Source organism: Aricia agestis, chromosome 5, assembly GCF_905147365.1.
Source record: "Aricia agestis chromosome 5, ilAriAges1.1, whole genome shotgun sequence".
Lineage (NCBI taxonomy): Eukaryota > Metazoa > Arthropoda > Insecta > Lepidoptera > Lycaenidae > Aricia > Aricia agestis.
This window is the reverse complement of record NC_056410.1, coordinates 11,912,122-11,932,438: the sequence shown is the minus strand read 5'-3', so window position 1 is coordinate 11,932,438 and position 20,317 is coordinate 11,912,122. Positions and strand designations below refer to the sequence as shown.

Below are 20,317 nucleotides of genomic sequence, written 5' to 3'. Positions count from 1 at the left end.
ACAACACACACACTAGGAAAAATGACAGTTTTTTGAGTGACAAGCCTGTACATACGAATTATACTCTTTTATTTATGGTTGAAGTCTGTTGACAACAAAGTGACAAAATGAAAATGGATTATAGTTTTTTTTGTTGAATCTGAGATACTATTAGACAATGCTTACACGGCCAGTCTGAGATCAACTGAGTCCCAGAGGCAAGAGTTGAAAAAAATATGATAAAGTCAATATTTTTTTACAAAATATACTTAGCTGTAGTCCTAGACTAAGGTCGAATTTCGACCATTGGGATAGCATGAGCTTTTATAGTAACTAGAGATAGTTACTATAAAAGCTCATGCTATCCGTTATACAATAAGCAAATAGCAATTTGAAATTGGTTTGACATTTTATGAGAATACTAGCTTTTTTTTGCGCAGAGGAAACCCTTTATGGGTGCCCCGGTTTGGGGATGTGCCTCAGTTAAGCTGAAGCATCCCGGGGGTATGTGGGCTTACCACCTGCCACTAAAACCACCTGCGGTTCGCCTTCAGCCGTATAGGGAGAGATGTCCTGGATCTAACAAACACAGGAATCTCTCCACGACCGACCGGTCGACCTCAGAAGGGACCGGACTTCTACCAATGTTAGGGAACGCTTCGGCAAACTGAAGCGATCTCCTCGGCGCCGGGACTGGCTAAGCCAGGGAGGTTCCCATCCTATCCCGGAGCGGGGAGCCCCGTTAGACGAGAGTTAGGAGGAGGCTGAGCGGCAGAGAGGTGGGATCGTCCTCTCTGTCCCGCAGCGCGTCCTCTTTCTGTGATATTACAATTTCGCAGAAAGAGACCGCCGTGGGAATACTAGCTGACCCAGCTAGTATCAATATAAAAAGTAGATAAAAACCTATTCTCAGGCCTAACAAATGTACTTACAAAATTTCATTAAAATCGGTTGAGCCGTTTTCGAGGAGTTTGCGCACAAGCACTGTACACAAGAACTTATATTAGACTAATTTTGTGGTTTGCTATCAGAGTGAATCGAACATGGAACGAAGATGTTTACACTTTACATATCCGAATCAGGTTGTAACTTTCGTATTAGGTATTAGTTTAGAAGTTCGAAACATTTATCCGCATGGTGTGGGTTCAAAGAGTCAAAATGTGGTGGGGGAGAATGTAAATAATAAAACTAGTGCGGAGACAAAGGCCGCATGCCGCAAATAACAGCGACCTGCTGAAACAAAGGGCTTAGATACTAATTCCGAGTTCCACGGACGGTCGATACCGCCCCGCTAGACTAGGTGGCGCCACTACACTACGATATGTTTTGCATTTTCAAACGAATATTTCATACCATAGTGTTAAACGTAAATTGATGTCAGGAACATATTATGTTCTCAAAGCGAACTTATCCGTACGTCCTTATGCTTTGCATGACCACCTTAGAAGCCGTTCTCTTCTACAGAAGAAAAGATAAAGTGACTGCAGAATATTCTTTAACATTTATGCTATGAACATCCTATAACTTGCTGACCGATTAGAGGTGATTCTTAGGTTGGGCTGCACCAGAGGCGTGGTTAAAGTTAAAGTTATGGTTATAGTTAAGGCTAAATTTAGCTTTAACTTTAACCTTAACTTTGACCAAACAAATTGAGAGCTGGTCCAACAAGGTTATAAATGAACATGGGCGGGGGCAATGCTGCCAAAGGAGAACTGTCAAAAATGGCGTTTTTGTATGATGACAGCGTTAGTTCCTTTTTTCGCCACGTGCATTTAAAACCTTGTCGACCTCTATGGTTATGGTTGAATATGGCGTCTTGATGGCGCCCATTTTTAACTTTAACCAAAGATTTGACATTTTGCATTGTAGTTAAAGTTAAAGTTATAGCTAAAGTTACAGTTAAAGTAAGTTGTTGCAACCCAGCCTTAATCTCATATTGCTAGATTTCTTGCAATTTTCTTCCTGCGAGAGATAGCTTTGCAAGATCCTTATTACATACCTAAATTTAAATATGATAGTGCTTAATCCGACTCACATTTAGGCTCACATTTTAATGCTCCAATCCAAATAAAAACTCGACTAAAATCGTGAGCAGCAGCAAAATAAATACTTCGATTCAGATTGAAAGCAATTCGAGTAAGTGGTGCGGTCTGCGAGGGAATCTAATGCATCATGTTATGTTAACTATTCCATCTACCACTACCTTGTGTGGTTTATGTATGAAGCACTACATGTTACAACGACGTGGGTAAGAAAATTGCAGGTTACGTAATAAATTTAGATTATTATTTGCCATATATATGTACAATGGACAATATGGTACCGTGGCCAAAAAGTGTAGCTAAAAAAACTGGTTTCACTTCCAGTGGCGTAACTATAGGGAGGCAGGGCTGGCAAAATGCCACGGGCCCCCGACCTAAAAGGGCCCCGGCCCAAGAGGCCGTGAGGTCAGAAACTTTTTATACATTGTTTTATTATTAACGTGACGATTTTTACTGATAGGGCCCCATCAATTTGCCACGGGTCCCGGATGTTATAGTTACGCCAGTGGTTACTTCGCCAGGATGATTTTGTTTTTTGCAATAGAAATGTAACAGGCGAAAGTTGTGTAATATCTGCTGTCAGACAGCGGACAGCGTATACAAAGTTAAATTGTTTCATTGACGTTATTAGCGTAACTTTTTTGTATTCAAGTAATATATTTTTTTTTGTAGCTGATCGCAACTTTGTCAGCGCCGTACGCACCGTACGCACTGCATAGTTCACTAAATGCGGCGCGTACGGTGCGGACGAATAGCCGAGGTTTCACACTTCGTACAACGAATCCTAAAATGCGGCGCGTACGGGGCGTGCTTAGTGATAAATGAACGATCACGTTTAATACACGTGGTGGCAATTACCTAGTGTTGCTTCCTCACTGCATTCTGCAATTACATTACCCACATCATATTTTCAAATCTTTGCCGTTCATGCAATAAAAAACTAGTTTGTCGCGGTCTATTCTACATCTCGCTCGTCATAAGCATTGCAATACTTCGAAGCCTCTTCATTCAGAATCAGAATCAGAATAATTTATTTCAGGAAATTGGTGCTTATGGTGTTATTATTTATAGATTCTGATTCATTCGACGCGTTGTTAGTATTCCTAGGCGTCAAAAGATGTTTTTTTTTTTTTAATTTTGAGTGTATATTATGTATTACAGGTTTTTTGAAAATAAGAAATAACTTCATTCCATTCGGGTGTCCCTTGACACCTCTCAAGTTTTAATTTTTTTAGAATTAAAGAATTTTCAGTATAATTTTTATAACTACAATTCACATCATTTAATTTTTATAATAATGTATCAATATATTAAATGCAAACCTTTTTTCCTTTTCGACTTGATGCTTTATAAAATTATACGTGGGAGAACCATGCTTCGGCACGAATGGGCCGGCTCGACCGGAGAAATACCAAGTTCTCACAGAAAACCGGCGTGAAACAGCGCTTGCGCTGTGTTTCGCCGAGTGAGTGAGTTTACCGGAGGCCCAATCCCCTACCCTATTCCCTCCCTACCCTCCCCTATTCCCTTCCCTTCCCATCCTTACCCTCCCCTATTACCCTGTTCCCTCTTAAAAGGCCGGCAACGCACTTGCAGCTCTTCTGATGCTGCGAGTGTCCATGGGCGACGGAAGTTGCTTTCCATCAGGTGACCCGTTTGCTCGTTTGCCCCCTTATTTCATAAAAAAATAATTAAATCCCGCACTATCTCAAACTGAAATATGACCACAAAACACTGCTATAAACCTCATTAAAATTTACGTGTATTTTTCTAATAAGACCCGGCAAATCTAGATTATAAATATTTATACTAATCTCAGCACTTGAAACGCGAACTCTTTTAGCCGGCAGTAAATCAAGCGCAATTTAAAAGTTTTACAGTCGTCCCTCGACTAATAGGAAAGTTCTAAAAACTAATAATAGTTTAATAATAACTTTATTATATTTTCGTGTCACGCGAGTCGCCACTGGGCCTTCTGTAGTTATTTGCGTCATTGTCTAGTTTCCTTTTTAACCGACTTTCAAAAAAGGAGGAAGGTCGTTGGCTGTAGGTAGTAGCAGCGCTAAATGAGAACCTTTTTTTTACTTTTGTGTGGGAAAATTCATGACGCTGAGGCGGCTGCCACTATCACAGTGAACTCTATATAAGGGATACGTAGGTACACACCCTAAAGTATTATCACTTTGTTTTGTTACACCCTGTACCTATATACTTTATTGGAACAAAGTTCCTTATCGCGCGTTCGGCGTAAAGGGGGCTAGATAGAACAATATTTAACCTCGACACTTTTTTATTTGTACCTGCATGGCGCAGAGGGCGTTGATAGTATTCCTGTGCGTCAACTAGATGGCGTTTTTTGAGAATAAAGTACAGCGACGCGTTGTTAGTATTCCTAGGCGTCAAAAGATGTTTTTTTTTTAATTTTGAGTGTATATTATGTATTACAGGTTTTTTGAACATAAGCAATAACTTCATTCTATTCGGGTGTCCCTTGACACCTCTCAAGTTTTTATTTTTTTTAGAATTAAAGAATTTTCAGTATAATCTTTATAACTACAATTCACATCATTTACTTTTTATAATAATGTATCAATATTATAATATTATATATTGCTTTTCTTAAACAATAGTTCGTTATCGGTAGAATATCATACCATGAATATTATTATGTTATAGAACATTACACTTGCATTGTACCAGATGACGTATCGGTATATACCACAATCACTTACATGCATTTACATATCATACTTAGATAACCACTGGAAAGCTAAAGGTATAAAATAAAAAAATATTTAAAACTTACTTTATTATAATAAGTTTATATCAAATTACTTATTGTGACGTGCAGTAAAATTGATTTTTGGAGCGTAGATATATAATTTAAGTGATGCTCACGGTTTTTAGGAAAACTTACAGCTAGATTAACAAAATTACAAGTTTTCACAGACATAAAATACACTAGAAAAGTTAAACAAAGAAACAAACAACAAACAAAGAATAGACATTATCAGATTTATAAGTACATAATATTATCTTATATCTTTAAACGAGCAATTCTTATATATATATATATTGGAATCTCGGAATCGGCTCCAACGATTTTCATGAAATTTAGTATATAGGGGGTTTCGGGGGGGGGGGGGGGGGTTTCAGAAAATGTCTTTTTATTCGTGTTTTATCGATAATCATTAAACTGAAAAATGTTCTCTTCTTCCTGACATCTATTGGCGAATAATAATACTATTTTGTCAGCAACTAATTGTTTTAACGACCAGCAGATGGCGTTATTAAGTAACACGAAGTCAATGAGTGTTTGCTATACGGTACCGAGCAAAGCTCGGTCATCCAGGTACTTGATATTAATTTATTTAAAAAAGGAGTCGCTAAGGTTCTTCTTTAGTCTACCAATACTGGTACAGAATAAGTCTAGTTCTGCGAGGCTAAAATGGTTGCATTGAAGAATCATGATATGAATCATAATATGATTCATTTTTCTAAAATCGCAAAATGCAACTCTGCTTGCAATTGTTGGAGTGTGAACGAAAACTATTTGGAATTCATATTTGGAATTTAGAAGAAAACATTTTACTTGTCAGAAAAAACTCTGACATATAATTTTTACACAATTTTTACATAAACGCTGGGCCCATAACCTGATGAAATGATACACGCGAGGACTAAAGATATAATACTATATTATTGAAAGAAACACAAAATATATTGTACACGGACGTATGTTATTATATGTTTTTTTTTTTTTATGAGATAAGGGGGCAAACGAGCAAACGGGTCACCTGATGGAAAGCAACTTCCGTCCCCCATGGACACTCGTAGCATCAGAAGAGCTGCAGGTGCGTTGCCGGCCTTTTAAGAGGGAATAGGGAAGGGTAGGGATGGGAAGGGAAGGGAAGGGAATAGGGTAGGGTAGGGAATTGGGGGTTGGGCCTCCGGTAAACTCACTCACTCGGCGAAACACAGTTTTCTGTGAGAACGTGGTATTTCTCCGGTCGAGCCGGCCCATTCGTGCCGAAGCATGGCTCTCCCACGTATAAACATACCAGAACTGTCAACAAATTTGCTGTCGGTAAGCGAAGTCATAAGGAAAGGAAACACAGTTAGTTTCGATAAAAATGGCTGCACAATAATGAATAAGCGAGGAGATATAATCGCTAACGCAATAATTGAGAATGGAAAGTATAAGCTATTGACATATTGTCATAGTGGCAAAGCGTTCTCGGCCACTACCCAAGATAGGAAAAAGGGAGAATATCAATGTAATGAGAATTATAAGATGGAAGATTGTAGTCCTCGTGTAGGTAGTGTAAATAAGTCAAAGAAATATGTAGAGGTAAGGGACATTAGAAAACAGATGAGAATAAAGAATGTAGAGCAAGAACACACAGGCACACGCTCCTCGTATTTCAATTATAAAGAAATGCAAAGAGAAAAGGAAAGAAAATACATTATGTAAATATGTATACTGCACACGATGAGTATAGTAATAAAAGAAAGAGAAAAGAAGAGCTCTGTGGAGCCAGCCTTACAGGTTCTGAGTTCATGAATATAAGGCAGAATAGAAATGAAGGAAAAAGGAAATATGTAAATAAGAATGTAATGTATAAATATGATAGTTATGCAGTTACTGGGAGAAGAAAATATGTATGTAGGATGAGTCCGACGGTGTTTAAACAGATGAAAAGGAATAACGGACATTATGAACAGTAAAAATATTTTAAAAGAAAGACTGTAAGAAAAATTTAAAATGAAAGATTTTGGCACGGCTCAACAATGTATTGGACTGAAGATATCACAAACTGAAGACTGTGAAGAAATATCTCTAGATCAGTCACTGTATATCAAGAAAATATTACACAGATTCAATATGCTTGACTGCAAGCCTGCTCCTACGCCATTCGACACAGGGACTGAATTAAAGAAAGCCGAAAATAAAAAAGAAATTTTACATAATGTTCCCTACCAAGAGGCCGTAGGGTGCTTGCTATATTTATCCCAGGGTACGCGTCCAGACATAACGTACGCTGTCAATTCTGCAAGCAGATTTAATAACAGTCCCACAATGCAACACTTGATTGCTGTTAAAAGAATTTTTAGGTACCTAAAAGGAGGACAATGAATATGAAGCTAACCTTTAAAAGAAATGATGAAAATATTATTGGTTATTGTGATGCTGATTGGGCCAGCGATGCTACCGATAGACGATCTTGTACGGGATACATTTTTTATGTTCAGGGAGCGTGCATAAGTTGGAACTCCAAAAAACAAAGCACAGTCGCGCTTTCTAGTACCGAAGCGGAATATATGTCACTGGCTTTAGCGGTACAAGAAGCGCTCTGGCTCCAGCAGCTCGAGAATGAATTTTTCATAAACCTTCAAAGTCACCGATAATCTTGTGCTGTGATAATCAAAGCGCCATTAGTATTTCAGGTTCTGACGCTTATCGTGCCCGCAGTAAGCATATTGACGTCAGGTATCACTTGGTTAAAGAAAAGGTTACAGCCGGCCAAATACGAGTCAAGTACGTGCCAACTGAGGACATGGTGGCTGACGCGCTGACAAAGGGCCTCCATCACTGCAAGCTGCAAGCCCTCGCTGCTGCCATGGGTTTACGTTCAAGGGGGGATGTTGAAGTGTGAACGAAAACTATTTGGAATTCATATTTGGAATTTAGAAGAAAACATTTTACTTGTCAGAAAAAACATTCGCCCTCTGACATATAATAACATTGTAACTAGCTACGTCCATGTACAATATATTTTGTGTTTCTTTCAATAATATAGTATTATATCTTTAGTCCTCGCGTGTATCATTTCATCAGCAATTCATTTCTGTATTTTTGAACTGATTTGACATTTGTCAGTTTGACAGTTTTGACAAATCATTTGCTGATTTGATTGAGAGGAATTGCTAAAGTGACCATTTTAGTCCCGCTGTGCTCCGAGTAAGACTCCGACTAGATCTAAAAACATAGGAGTTTCGACGATAGTTTGTTGATACTGGGGGAACGTACAGAAGTTGATGACGTCTAACGGCCGTTCCCAATGTTTGATCTATCTCTGGTTTTGCCCTACTAGAGATAGGAATAGCTCATAATTGACATAAAATATATGTCTCTAATGTCTAATGTGAGCTATTCCTATCTCTAGAAGGGCAAAACCAGAGATAGATCAAATATTGGGAATGGCCGTAAGTGATGCTGATGGGACACTGATACTGAATTTTTCAACGAGTTCGGGACAATCTATGATGTCGTTGAGAAGTTAAAATAGGAAAACCATGTCGGCAATTTTTCTGCGCTCAAATAGTGGTAGAATATTTTTTACAACGTGATAAGTAGTTCGATACATAAGTTCTGGATTTAAATTGGACAAGTCTTAAGAATTTTTTTCTGGATTTTTCTATTCTCTCTAATCTCTATGTACGTTTGATAATTGGGGTTCCAAATTTGAGAACAATATTCTAGGTGAGTGCGGACGAAGCTACAATATAGTATTTTTAAAGTTTTTTTATTATTAAAATCAGATGCTATTCTAGAAATGAAGCCGAGTGATTTTGACGCTTTATTAATGATATCGTTTATGTGTGTGTTAAACAAAAGCTTGGAGTCAAATGTTACACCCAAGTCCTTAATAGCGTTAGAGGATTGGGTTTACGACTATAGGAGCAAATAAAGCATTTGGAAATATTGAGATCTAAGCGATTGGATTTGCAGTAATTAAAAAAGTTGTTAACTCTCTAACTCTAACTCTGAAGCAACACAGCATCCTCAATGTTTTTGATTTGTTTCAAGATCTTCATGTCATCGGCAAATAGTAAGACCTTAGAATCAGAAATTGCGTGGATACATCATTAATAAATATGTTGAATAACAGAGGGCCCAACAAAGATCCCTGTAGAATACCTGACGAGATGAATGAAGTTCTTGATGAAAAGCCGTTCAGAACCACTGTTTGACATCTGTTGCGAATATACGATTTAAAACACCTAAATTAATCACCCCTTATGCCAATGTCCAGTAATTTACGCAACCAAATAACGTGATCGAGACGATCGAAGCATTAAGCGTAATCAGTATATTATATAACATCCACCTGCGTTCGTTCTGACATACACTTATTAAGAAAATCACTATTTACATAATATATTTACATAATATTATATTACAGTAAAGAACGATAATTTTTGTAATATTGACTCAAATATGGCTTTAGTCTTAAAAACTTTACAACACACGTAATTGTATGACCGGCTATTAGTAGGTATGACAAGTGACTACCAACATAGGTGCATTTCCATGACTTTTCGGGGTACCATTTTTAACCGAATTTCAAAAAGACGTTCGCCTTTTTTTTGACTCAGTTCTCATAGCTTGCTTTCTGTGAATCATATTTTAATCTAGTAAAAAAATTTTAATTATAGTTATTTAGGTTTTTAATTTTAGCAACTATGTTTGAAAATTATCTGACATTGTAGTAAACAGCGGGGCTAAAATGGTCTCTTTGGAGAATCATATTATGAATCATAATATGTTTTTTTCTTATGAAATAAGGGGCAAAGTGACCCACTTGATGGAAAGCAATTTCCGTCGCCCATGAACACTCGCAGCATCAGAAGAGCTGCAGGTGCGTTGCCGGCCTTTTAAGAGGGAATAGGGTAATAGGGGAGGGTAGGGATGGGAAGGGAAGGGAATAGGGGAGGGAAGGGAAGGGAATAGGGTAGGGGATTGGGCCTGCGGTAAACCCACTCACTCGGCGAAACACAGCGCAAACGCTGTTTCACGCCGGTTTTCTGTGAGAACGTGGTATTTCTCCGGTCGAGCCGGCCCATTCGTGCCAAAGCATGGCCCTCCCACGTATTTTTTTAAAATCGCAAAATGTCTAGTAATTTGACATTCACCAGTTGACAATTTTGGCATTTCATTTGCTGATATGATTAAGAGGAATTGCTAAATGTGACCATTTTAGCCCCGCAGTTGACCGATCTACATTGTAAGTCACAATATTGATATCAGCGTGGAATGCTTTAGTTCTCTCGTTCAATATATTATCTAGGTTGCCCGTGCCATTATTCAGATTAACTCTATTAGATCGCTGCTTCTAAATTACTACATTTCATGAACAAGACGATAGGTCATAGCAAAAAAACACTTTTTTTTATTTTGTAGCTAAAACATTCAATCCAGACGTTGAATTTATTTATTTCATACTAGCTGTTGCCCGCGACTTCGTCCGCGTCAACATAGTATAATAACAAAGATGGATAGTCCGCTAACAAATATGAAAAAAGTAAAATATAACCTCCTTCTTTTTGGGAGTCGGTTAAAAAGTAGCCTAAGTTACACCTTACTACATCAGCTATCTACCAAAAAAGTCCCGGCAAAATAGCTTCAGCCGTTTCAGAGATTAGCCGGAACAAACAGGCAGACAGACAGACAGACAGACATACAGACAAAAATTTTAAAAAATGTTGTTTTGGTGTATGTAGCGTATATAGATTCATATGCATGTAGTAAAAAACGGTTCTTTCAATATTACAAACAGACACTCCAATTTTATTTATATGTATAGAGTATAGATTATAGAAGCGGTCATAAGCCGTGAAACGCTTTTTGATATTAAGAAGCTTAAACATTGATTTCAAAAAAGTACGAGTATAAAAAATCTAACTAAAAAAAAAATAAATTTGTTAGTCTAGAAAACTCGAGAACGGTTGAACCAATTTGGCTAATTTTAGTCTTGAAATATTCGTTGAAGTCCAAGGAAGTATACGAAGTTCAAGTACAAAGTAATTAGATAATACTTAATACTTATTTATTTTTAAAGCAAATGAAATATAATAATTGACTACATGACTAGATATAACTACAAAAACGGTTTTAACGGTTCAAACATTAGGAAATTAACCAGTGATGAATTAATGTATACCGTTGTAACGATTAATATTCCTCTACTAACCGGTAACACAACCAAGGTCGCAAGGTTCCACGCACCGCAGGCAGATAATATCATCGACTGACTGGAGTTATAGGGTAAAGAAGGTGAAATTTTCTCTCTTTTTTATTTTCTTTTTTTATCACATTTTGCTGATGCGGACGAAGTCGCGGGCAACCACGCGAAAGGGTCAGTTCTCAATAATACGTGTGTATTGATGAGACGTCGCGATGTATTTTTAAAATAGCCCATTCCATTAAACGTTTTTTACTTACTTTAATTCAAAGGCAGTTGAAAGACCCACGTCATTTAGTCGGATCATGTACAATTCAATTTATTTGTAATATTCTATCGGTCGGGTTCGACATAACGCGACCAAATTACGTAGGTCCATCTCTCATAGTACAACATTGAACAACTACATTGAATTGAAATGCCTGTTTAAAAAACTAATGACTCATTTCAAAATGCATCGCAACGCCTCGCGACGTTCAAATATGAATTGACCCTTAGCTGACCCTAATGAACTGTTAAATAGCTTTTTATCTGTGATTCACAATAAAACCGTCGTGAAACGCACAAAGAGCACAAAGCCGACTATTAAAAGGCCGCTTTACGTTAGCTCGAATCGCTGCGATATAAAAGAAACCTCCCTAGGCACTTCGGTGAAGACTACAAAGCGAATGTAAAAATATTATTTCGTACTTAAGAGGGCGGAAAGTCGCTTAGAGTTTTTCATGAAATTTCCTGCGAGTTAAAATTTTGTTATATTTTATGTCCGTAAGTGGGTTTTGCTGGCTTCGGATAGAAGAGAGTGAGAGTCATTTACACTCTGATGAGCCGTGCCTAAGCATGTTTGCTCGTTTCGTTTTCAACTTTTCACCTTGAGCTGTATACGATAGAAAAGTGGTCGAATAATACCAGCTTTACTGTAAGCTATTTAGCACTATAAACCATCAACCATGGAGTTTACAAGGACCCTTATATAATTAGAGTTCACTGTGAAAGTAGCAGTGATCTAAGAGCAAATTTTTTACTTGTATATTGAATCTATGAGCCCAACGTCAATTTGTCCAGATAAAAATTCAACAAAATTTTAATAAAAAAGGTAAGTCTTTCAGCGTTGCTACTTTATGAGTGAACTTACTAGCTGAAGTAGGATTATTATCCTACTTCACACCAAAAAGTAATATTATCGCTCTTTAATGTTACACACTGTAGATAAATGTAGCAAATAAGCTGTATATTACATAGATACATTATTTTGTATCAGTAGAAGGTAAACATAAATTCAAGCAATTGAAAGCAATTACAATCTTTGCAGTAACCTTGTTTTAACTGCATCTAGAGATTTATGATGTCATGATAAATGCTTCGTGAGTAAAGTGTTTGAATACTTTGCATAAAATTAAACAACTTCCAAACTCAAGCCCGAGTACGGCACCTTTTATTAATCGTCTTCAAAATAGAAGTACTCGTTAGCCGTCCGGCCCGAAGTGAATTATGATAAAAGAACATGCAAAAATGCTAGATCGGAAGTGTTATTACACGTATTTGTGACCTAGTTCAAATAATTTACGTCACGAATTGGCCTAGGTCCAGTTTTTTGTGCACAACAAAATAATGACAATAAATAATGGCATGCACTCTTTTACGTCTCACTTTTCTATCGTCAATATTTACCTGCTTGTGGAGCCGTGTGTAATGGCACACGGATCACGTTAGATCTAATACTCGGAGTATCAAAAATACGACAACCCGTAAATATTATTGTTCGACATAAAGTTAACGACCAAAAAAAATTAATGCTAGCCGCCTTTATTTTACAGCGGAGCGAACGAATTAAAACTTTTCTTCAGTTATATAAGCGGAACTCAAAGGACATGCCGGCTCTGATTTTTGCAAAAATTACATAAGTGCGGGGTGAAGAAAAGGAGTTTACCTTCGCCGCTCCCACCGCAGTATCGACCGCACCAGCACCGCGGGCCCGCGGACCACCGACACCGCCGACTGCGGCCGACGGCGCTGACCACCGGCGCGGCGCCGGCACTCAACACTCCCCCGGCGAAACCACTGTCGCCGCACTCCCCGCGCCAACTTTCGCCGAAAACTTTGGGAAGTTTCAAACAAATCACACGAGCGACGTCCCCCGATCGGTCGAGCGCAAAGACCGGCCTAGTGCAGCGGGCGGCGGGTGCGCATCGCGCGAAACTTTATGCCGATTTCAGCTCCTCCATTCCGTCGACGGAGAGAAAGTTTTCGGCGCGACGTCCGAAGACGAGTGTGCTTCGTTACGCAACTCGCTGCGACGTGTCCGCCAGGGGGCAGCGCTCGCTCCGCCTAGTGGCGCAGTGGCGAGCATGCGCACTCGCGCGCCCCGCGATACCTACACGTTCTTTGTTCACTCCTCTTTCAGCTATTTTTGTACGCTTTTTACGTTATTCGATTAATTTTTAATAAAATCGATAATCAATCGTTCAGTTGTCGACATTCAGGGTGTCGCATGCGAGTCGTGCGGACGGGCGCGAATTGTTCGCAGTCGCGGGATCTCATTACGAATGTAATAGGGTCTCCGGGCTCATGGAATACGTCGAGCATGACTAAGTTACGCTGGAGAAAGTCAATAATAAAGCTGGAGGTCAGGCTGTAAGACATCGCGTGAACAGCTGTAATGGCAGGCGACAGGCGAGCCCGGCCCGCCCCCCAACACCCCGCACCCCGCGCCGCGTCCTGAAAACCACTTTTCATTTCACAAATGCCATTAGTCATATTATTACTTGTAAAATTGATATCTTTACCCGTTTTATAGTTCAAACTATTGATTTCTTTGGCCAGGATACTCGAGGACGTAGTCGAACATACAAATGGCGAGAGTGTCCATACACGTGACCTACTTGTATGTTTCTGGCTGTACACAGTTATTACATAATTACGACTTACGGCACAATACAGCTAAGTGAGAGAACTAACAACCTTCGAAGTCCGGAAACTTGTAGCTTAGTAAAGTAAAACATAAATCTTCTACTTTGGATAGAGTCCTAGAGTTTAGAGTTAGAATTTAGACGATATAGTTGTTCTCATTCACGAATGATGTAGACTGTAGAGTGTGTTGTGTATTTTAACTTTTTCCACTTTAAAAAATACTTGGCTAATTATTGAATAATTTGTAGCGATTGCGACTTATTAAGGTTAAACTCTTTGTATTGATTTTAATTGAAGGTTTTAGTACTTAGGTATCCAAAAGTTGTGGCACCAACCGCAACCATATCGTTCAATTTATGAGCAGTATTGGGTTGGGGATGATACTCTAGTGCGAAGGAGCCACAATAGATCCTCATGGGTCGCAGTGATGTGAGGCTACAGTGACCTGCCTTCTTTACAAAAAAAAAATCAAAAGTCAAACTGAATATTAGCTTAGAATACTTTCAAATCATGCTAGTTTTCACAGCAAAGAAAAAAAAATCAGTTTATCTGTTTAGGATCTACGATGCCATATGGACCGAAATTCATGTCAAACAACCCTATTTATCGCCGGGATTTACAAAATTCATAGAACACTTTTTGTCCAACAATAAACAGTATTTATTAATTTTGCTTACGAAAGTATTAAATTTTATCTGAACAGAGATATAATGTCCCTGTATTAACTAATAGCACATGTTATATAACTGCAGTTAAGAAGCTCGGCCGTATCATTGAAATTAAATTAAAAAATCACTCAACATAGATACAAATTATACGTACGCGACATGATAGGTACTGCATTGTCTATCTATTTAAAGCTTTCTAAAAAAATACGGTACCTACAGTCCGTTTTTTTTTTTATTTTCAGATTGTATGTCGAATTTAAATATAGGAGGGTATTTTCAGCCTTTGTTCACGTCGTTCTCCGCAATACTTACCATAATGAACTCACGGGGCCGAAACGCTCCAATAATATCACACGACTAAGTTAAACTTAGTTCAGCCTTTTTGTACAACTAACTTTTAGTTTATGTTCAGTTATGAAGTTAAGAGCACAATTGTACCTTTTAAACTTTCGCGTTCCATTATAATTAAAACTTATCAATCGGGACTTAACTTAAGTAGGCAGTCCCCTCGGCCGTTGCAATACAGCCGAAACGTCGAGAAAAAGTATATACATATATAAAAGTATATACATATATATAAGTATATACATATAAAAGTATATACATACACTCGTAGTAGCATTACTACTAGAATAAGTCGCATTAAGACCCGATTGATAACTTTTAATCACAATTGTACCTGTCAGAAGCGTAGCGTACCTTGGCGAGGCTCCGTATAATAATTTGTTTGAAGGCTCATACAAAAGAGTAAAGATTTCTCATAAAATAAAAATAAAATTATAAAATGGCGGCCCCCGTGGCCCCGTATAATTGACACGGCGGTAGCTACGCCTCTGGTACATGTGTACGCCAAGGTACGATAATTACAAACAATAAAATAAAAATAATTAATCGTAATGCTACAATATAAAGAACTTAATATAAGCACAATATACACAGACGTCGCAGAGACATGGCTGACCAACCTTCGGCAAAATATTTCCAAAAAAATTAGCTTGCATTTACGCACAAGTATACTTTAATTATAGTAGTTAGAAATCAAATAAAACTAGGAAATATTAATATATAATTATTATCGTGTAGTAATTGATGAAGATTTTTTAAAATAATTTTCCTTAAGGTACAATATTAACAAAAAATGTCTCGCTGATAACCTTCGTAGAGGCTGCGTAGCGTCTCGTAGCCCCTCTACGAGATTACGCCGTAGCCCCTCACGATAGCGACGCACGAAATAACTTTTTACTCTCATTTTACTTGCAAACTTTTAATAAGACGTGTTATTACCAAACGTAAAATGTTTGTAGCTTATAAATGTACTCAGTATTTTTGAACGTGTAATACTAGAAAATTCGTTTAACGGTTTCTCGTCGTTGCAAAGATAAAACCTCTTATGTGCAGTTTTACCCAAAATGCGTTTTTCGCATTTTTGTATTCAGAATTTCAAGAGTTATCGACTACAAAAACTCTTATGTCCATATATGCCTTAGCTAGAACTCTTTTTTAAAATATCCTATGTGTGAGCGTGCATAATATGTATAGTAAAATCTCTCATGTTCCTGAGATGACACATAAGAGGATATTCACTGACCAATATTATTCAAATTGTTGAAAGTAACTTACAAGTTACAACACAAAATCTCTTATGTGCTTCAGATGACACTGAGGTTTCACTCACCGTTTTTATTCAAATTGTTGCAAGTTACTGATCTTATATGTGAAGTTATGTGATCTTAGTACGCATAGATTTCGCGCCTTTTTTAGACAGAAAGCGAAATAATTAATCGACGCATTGGAAGTGAGACGGAACGAAAACCAATGCATCACACCACTACTAGTTCGAGGCCACCTTCAGTGCTATCCCACTGCTAGTCAGCCTGGTTTGTAGGCATCCAGTGCATCTCGCCATTTCCGTCCTCTGGAACCATTTCAGTCCCACTTGAATTTTGCAGCTTTCATGCCGACGCGACGTCTTTAACACCTGTTTTGGAGCGCAGCGTGCTGTTTTTTATTCGGTCAGCTAGTTTTACACCTAACATGCTGCGCTCCATTGCTCTTTGACAAACCCCGAGCTGGAACCTTTGCCACTCGGTCAATGACCAGGTCTGAGCACCGTAGGTTAGGATGGGCAGAATACACATCATGTCGACGAGTCTGCGTTTCAGGGAGATTGGCAAATCTCCCTTCATCAGCGTCTTCATGGACCAGTTGCTCTTCCAGGCGGTTTAAATTCGACGATTGACTTCCTTTCCTAGTCTTTTGTTAAAGGAGACTGGCCCAAGTAGATATTATACTCGTCGACAAATTTTAATTCTTGCCCGCGTGGAAATATCTACCGTTATTTCTTTCATTGACGACCTCTGTGGCTCAGTGGTGAGCGCGTCGGTAGCTCAAGCCGGGGATCGCGGTTTCTAGTCCCGCCGACGGAACAAAAAGTTTTCAAAGTTCCTGGGTCATGGATGTGTATTAAATATGTGTATGATATAATAAAAATCTTAAATATATGTATAGTATAAAAGTATTAAATATATTTCCGTTGTCTGGTACCTGTAACACAAGTCCTTCAGGTACTTACCACAGGGCCAGACTGACGTGGTGTGAAGCGTCCATAGATATTATTATTGTAATTTAGCAGTTGTATTTAGAAAAAGGTCATACGATGATGGAAGTGGACAGTGTCCATTCAACTATTGAACAGTACATCAAACCTCCTATTTACGCGCCTAGTGATTACGTCTATCGAATGCAGCAAGCTCGACCAAAATACCCGTTCGATGTTAAAATTTAACATCCTCTTCCTCACTGTAGTGGTACCTAGGCGATGGTTTCCTCCTGCCCGTATGGTGCAGGTAATGACCAAAGGTAAGGGCGTCCCTCGAATGTGTGATCCCCTGTTGTAGTATCGACCAGATCGCTTTCACAGTTCGGCGGCTGGCAGTTGGGAAGGTCATGTGGTCTTGCCTGGTACGTAATGTAATGACAAGCACCTGTTGGCGCCATTGGGTTAGCACACTCACCCCCATATCCCTGCGATGTGCAGTAATGCTGCCGCAAAGGCGGCGCTTTGAAGATCCAAATAAAAACTTAGCCTACGTCGTTTCGACTGCGACCCGCAGCCCTAACGTTTCTATAAGCAGCACCACCTGAGCCACCTGAGACACCCAATTTTTTTATTTGGAAGGACGCCACTTTTGGTTTTCGCACCGCCTGAAGATTTGGTTAGGACCGGCACTGTGTTAAATCAGTGAGTTCTTTCTTAATTACGAAGAACTCGAAACAAACTTAAAATCTATACGTCCCGGCAAAAAAGGAGATCCAGTCGTGGTAGACATAAGAGGGCTGAAATATACGCCAGATGGTTCTGTGCTTTATAAGTTGCGCCATAATGATGTGTGGACCACCTTACCATAGCAAAAAGCTACTAGTCACCAAATTATTTGTAAGTCCGTCTGTTTGTCCGTCTCTCTGTTTGTATCCAGGCTGTAACTCAATAACGGCTATAGCTAGACTTCTGAAACTTCACAGATTGTGTATATCTGTTGCCGCTATAAAAACAAAAAAAAAATTAAATATAAGGGGGCTTCCATACAATAAACTAGATTTTTTTGGCATTTTTGCTTGATATCAATAATGATAATAAATAGGCACTTGAAATTTTCAGAGAATACTTAAATATATTATGTGTACTTTAAATAATAATACTTATTTAAATAAAATAAAAATGAAAGGGGGGCCATATACCATACAAAAACACAAAATTTGGCTAAATTTTGCTCTATAGCGGTACGGAACCCTTCGCGCGTGAGTCCAACTCGCACTTGGCTGATTATTTTTAATTTAGTAAGTTCTATGAATGGTTAAAATATCTTAGTTGCAAGAAGAAAACACAAAAAAATAATGCACAATATCTCTTATGTAACAAAATTTTGCAGCTAAAATCTCTTATGTGCAGCGGAATCGTTAAAAAAATACTTTTCAGGCTTTTCTAAACATTTATTACTGATAATTATATCAACAAATATCCATTTGTAAATGCTAAATGTATCTGCATTAAAAAAATTACAAACCTTCTAACATTTTTTTTCAGTAGACAGTTTTTATCGTTTTTCTCGGAAACTTAAAAATGTCACATGAGAGATTTTATCTTTGCAACGACGTTCTGTGGTATTATTAATGTTATTAAATTAAAAAAAATATATTTTGATTTAAATATTGTGGACTTAACATTTTAGGGGTATTTTAACTAATACTAATTAAAAACTAATTATAGGCTCGTATATTGTATGTAATCTGTACTATAACTTCAACGATGTACGGTGTAAAACCACGTTGCTAATATCTTCCGGTGCCGTCGTTTTTATATCCTCGGTCGCGAAAACAAAGAATACCGAAGGACATTGTAGCAAGATACAAAGTACAAACCATTTAACTGCCATGGTTTAGTCATTAGTGTTTTGTAGACTCGTTAATCGTTATTCGTATTGAATTTTCTATCACTCACTAGATGGCGCTTTTCTCTGTTTGCTTCGATAAGAACCCTTTTGCATCAGTTGGTTCTCGATTTTTCTGTATCTAAGCCTCCGGTAGGAGTAATTAGTGTTCTGTGATCTAAGCTATATTTTAAACAAAATGGGAATTGGGTATTTAGAGGACTGGGAACACCCTTGTACACTGTTTGGTGGCGGTGATAGCTTACCATTAGGCTTACTTTTGTCCATTTCATAAAAAAAAAAACTTAAGGAATTGACAAATGACGAATGATCTATTCTCTAACGGCCGTTCTCAATATTTGATCTATCTCTGGTTTTTCCCTACTAGAGTTAGGAATAACTCACATTAGACATTAGAGACATATATTTTATGTCAATTGTGAGCTATTCCTATCTCTAGTAGGGCAAAACCAGAGATAGATCAAATATTGGGAACGGCCGTAATTGATTTCCTTTATCTACTTATTTACTGACGATATATACCTAGTTATATCCAGGTCGAATAACTTTTAGGGCCATAAGAACCTTCCTTTAGCTATTGTGGTTACATTCGCTTGGGGCAGAGACCAGCCATTATTACTCTATGCTTGGGGGCAAATCTGTTGAGGTTCAGACACTCTCATGTCTTCCCTCGCAGATTTCATCTCGCTCACACATGTCCCTCTCAACATCATCGCGCGCGAAATCTTACATAGTGATTATATTCTCTTTGAAATCTTAGGCTTAGGCACCCCGGCGGTGCCGCTGCAGCGCGTGTGTAAACACCCTTCCGTCGCAATTTTCGTCTCTTTCTCAATATTATGTGTTATATATTCCCTTTCAACTTTTGTCTCCCTTTGTGTATTATATTGTCTCACACAAATTAATCAAATTTTGTGTGTAAAGCCTTAAGTTTTGTAAATAAACCACGCACTTCTTATCCGACATTTGAGTACTATTTCTGCCGAAACTCTGACACTATTAAGACATGCTTAATTTTGTATTTTATTTCTAGAAATGATTGATTGTTTAATTACCATCCACAACATTAGACGATTTGTGACTCAGTAGAACGTTGGTACATAAGGTGGAGTTCGAATCCTGCCAAAGACACCTTTAGTGTCATCCTTTACGTATAGTGAAATGAAAATTGTAAACCTTAAGCATGTGTATTAATATGTACCTATATATAGTTGATAGTTCATATGAAAGCTATTAATAAGTTTTCCTTGTCTGGCATAGACTCGATCACACGAAAAGTGTGCCATCTGCGATCTCCCTTATATAAG

At 38.1% G+C, this 20,317-nt stretch overlaps 1 protein-coding gene across 24 annotated transcripts in view; it reads right to left on the bottom strand.

Annotated features, from left to right (window-relative positions):
• Positions 1–13,311, bottom strand: part of LOC121727308 (glutamate-gated chloride channel) — a 65,032-nt gene extending 51,721 nt beyond the window's left edge. For 6 of the 24 annotated variants that reach the window (XM_042115047.1, XM_042115054.1, XM_042115050.1 and 3 more), the window contains exon 1: positions 12,915–13,304. The gene's annotated coding sequence lies outside the window, so the exon portion shown is untranslated. Of the gene's footprint in view, positions 1–12,914 lie in introns of all 24 variants that reach the window. The other 18 variants (XM_042115045.1, XM_042115048.1, XM_042115049.1 and 15 more) reach the window with 7 other exon arrangements.
• Between the last annotated feature and the right edge of the window lie 7,006 nt (positions 13,312–20,317).